Below are 3,932 nucleotides of genomic sequence, written 5' to 3'. Positions count from 1 at the left end.
GTTCTCAGCAATCTTAGTTCCTGGGGAGACAAGGCTTAGCAAGGCCATAAGATACATTGCCAGTCCCTTCATGAATTCATCCTCTGTCTGTAGAACAGTCCTAGAACCCCTGAACACATTAGCAAAGCCCTCTCCCAGGATTTCTGTAAACATACAACAAGAAAATCCTTCTTCAGGGCTTCTGAACCAACAGAAAGGCTCCCAGACCCCTGCAACAACAGCACTGTCCTTCACCAGTGGACAGTATTCACTCTGTCTGCAGGACAGTCTCCAGACCCCTGCAACAACAGTACTGTCCCTCACCAGTGGACAGTATTCACTCTCTGTCTGCAGGACAGTCCCAGGGCTTCTTAGCGAACAGCCAGGTTCCAGGACTTCTTCAACAAAAGGACAGTCTTTCACCAGTGGACAAATCTGGCAAAATAACATCAAAACAGACAGACAAAGTACCAGCAAAACAGCCATGTCTCCTCAGTCCTTGGCAGCTCAGGGGGCAGGTCTCAAAAGTCCAGGGCAATTCAAAGCGGCCACCAGCAATTCTCTTAGTCTCTCTCTCTCTCCACGAGGTGCTGCTTCCAAAAAGATCTTCCTCCTCTCTCTAGTGTCCCTCCAAATCTACCTCACCAGCTCCTCCCAGTTCAGGACTTTCTTTTCACATCAACAAGCCCATCCCACAGGTGGGATTAACAAACTCTGGGTTTTAACACAATCAATTTGAAAACCAAGCCAATACAGGGGAATCTTTAATTGCCATTACTATCACACTTGGAATAGGGAGAAATTTGTTTTAGTATTCAAGTTCAGATATTTGCTGATTGTGTGATCTTGAGCTAGCCATATTACTTCTTTGAAACTAAGTTTTCTCCTTTTTAAAATAAGGACATTGATTTAAACCACTTAGTTCATGGGTAGGTGGGGAGGAAAATGTTTTTTTTTAATCATGAAATCCTAGGGAAACAATGAATTAGTAATAACTATTAATAATTCTAACTTAAGCAATTCATCTGACAATTTAGTGTTGATTAAAAACTTATGGATGGGGTCAGCCAGGTAGCACAGCGAGTAAGAGCACCGGCTCCAGTGTTGAGAAGACCTGGAGATCGAATCCCAGGCTCAGACACTTAGCACCCAGAAACACCTGGCCATGTAACCTTGAGCAAGTTACTTAACCCCTATTGCTTTAAGAAAAAAAAAAACTTATGGACTGCCAACCATTTTTCAGAATCTCAGATTTGGAAGACTCTTCAAGGGTCATTTCATTCAGTTCTCCTTTGTGTAGATATACCTTTTACAATTTTCCTGGAAGGAAGTCATCTGTCCTCAATAGGATTGCTGTCAATGATGGGGAACTCACTAGCTGCCAAAGCATTCCATTCCATTCTTATATAGCTCTAGTTGTGAACAAGTCTCATCCTTATTTTGAACAGAAATCTCATCACTTCACAACTTTCTCTCACTTTTATGCCCCCTGACTGTATATGTAATGCTTGAAGGAAGAACAGCTAATGGGAGACCCTGAGAGCAGTTCACCAACTCCCCACCTACACTCAATTTTCCTTACTTATAATTTACCTGCCAAAGGAACTCTTAGGGTCCCCAAGTCAGGAGATAAAATCTTGGGGGACACTTCTTTTAAGGTCATGCTTGTTTCATCTGCTAGAATCCCTGCTTATCTTTAAAAATAAATGAAATGTAAGCTTACCAAAGGGAACTTTTCTCTAATGCAATGCTTTGGTTTTCTTCAGCCTGAACCAGGATTAGATTTTCATACTGTTCTATTAGCTACTCAGAATTATATGCCTCATTCTTCCTTCCTTTGCCTCCTTCCCCAAGTGAATTGGTCCACTTTGATCTGACTAGTTCATACACAGTTCAAATTTAGACAGTCATGATTGTCTCTATTGGAGATATTCTGTGTCCTTTTCTTCACAAGAAGATGAGCTGAGGGGGTGGGGGGAAGGGGTTCATTGGCCATACGTTCCATAAACCAGAAGTATGTCTTTTAGCCAATCAGACTAAAGTTACAAATTCATGTTCATCTTACCCTTGTGGGCGTTAAGAAGACATTGTTATCCAGTCTAAAGACTGTTCTGTCACCTTGCCCCAGTCTGGAGGAGATCTTCTATTCAACACTGAAGTGAGGCATGGGTTGAGGTAACCTAACTGGTGATTGGTTGGGTAGCATTACAAACATGCCTCACTTCTTTATAACCAGGCTCTTTATAACTATTGGCTTCATGATTTCACTGACTATTGCCTTAAAGTGGGGAACCTGGTATTGGTCATGTGATTTAATTGGTGTCATTAACCACCTCTTGCTCAGGGATGGGTAATGGAAGCATCTTTACCTTTCCCTGTGTGAATGGCTGACAAATCATAACCTTCCCTCCTGTGGGTCCACTGAGAACCCCTGTGCTTCTGAGTGCACTGACTGTCTAAGAATTTCTCTTTTCCAGTTCCACTGAACTGAAGCTTTCCCTTCTCTTCTCATAACATTTACAGCATTGTGACTTAGCCAATCGGGAGTCATGACTCTGTCCACACACTCAGGAACTCTCCCCAGCCTAAGCAAATGGATATTTTATATGTCAAAAATGTATCTCAGCTGTCATCTCCCTTATGAATTCTTCCTTGATTTTCTTGATTCTGAAGTCATTAGGCTCTTTCCTTTCCTTGATTTTGATTGTATTATATTTGTGTTTATATACATCCTATTCTCCCAAGTGGGTACATGGTTTTTTGGATACTAATTATTTCAACTATATCTGTATCCATTTCACTTAGCATAGTACCTCATGTAAAATGGGTACTTCATAAATATTCATTGAATTGAGTTTCTGAGATAACTTTTAACTCTGGGAAGCTGAGATTCTAATAATCTATCCTGCCTCTAGTTGACTAAGAAATCAAGAAATTGAGGGTAGAGTCTGAAGTAAAAGGAATCAGTACAGCTTTGGAATATCTTTGCTAAATGTATGTTGGTGAAATAAAAAGGAAGCCTCCAGAAGACCTTGAACCCCAAGAAAAATATTTATCTTTGCCAAACACATTTCAGGGGAGGAGAAACCCAATGGGATCATCTCCTTATATTTCTTAGCGGTTTTTCCAGCATGCAGCTGATAATGACACACATTTCCAGGTTTTTATTTCTGTGTCCTGGGTGGTCCTTTAATCTTAAGGCCAAATGACCTGATAAGGATTCTAGAATTTCAGGGTAGAAGTCACTGATTAGGTCAAATTGCCCAATTCTCTGCCCACCATTGCTTTTTGAGTGCTCCATTATCTTTTGTATTTTTGCCTGGTTTAGCTTATAATGATTCAAATGATAGCGTTTCCCAGAGGACTGCATTCCATTCTAAATAGACTTCACTGAAAGGCAATATCACCTTTATTTAACCTACATTTTTACTTGCTTTTATCACATTACTCATACTTAAAAATGACTTTTTCATCACTACCTAAGTTAAGCATTGGAGTGGGAATCAGGAGAACTAGAATCTAGTCCCAGTTCTTCAACTAACTTGTTATGTTGTCTTTGACAAAAACTCAGCTTCTTCTGGTCTCAATTTCCTCAAGTGTGAAATGAAAGGGATGGTATAGAGTGAAATAATAGCTGAGATAGCTGGCTGAAGAGAAATGCTAATTACCTATGGGGGCTATAGTAAGATATTTAAGAGAAAGGGGATATATCTATATACATTTATATCTCTCTATCTCACCTCCTTCCCATAAGTGTGTGGGTGTGTATGATATGTATGTTTATATATGAGATACATATATATGTATTTATATGAGAGAGAAAAGACATACATATATGTATATGAGAGCTACAAAGACAGAGACAGCAAAACAGTGAGGCAGAGTGACAGACAGAGAGAGAGACAGAGCGAGAGAGAGAGAGAGAGAGAGAGAGAGAGAGAGAGAGAGAGAGA

Source organism: Petaurus breviceps, unplaced genomic scaffold (genome assembly GCF_028583685.1).
Source record: "Petaurus breviceps papuanus isolate PSGF00001 unplaced genomic scaffold, PetGlider_PUasm1.0 176, whole genome shotgun sequence".
In the NCBI taxonomy this organism is placed as follows: domain Eukaryota; kingdom Metazoa; phylum Chordata; class Mammalia; order Diprotodontia; family Petauridae; genus Petaurus; species Petaurus breviceps.
Note: the sequence above shows the minus strand (reverse complement) of the source record.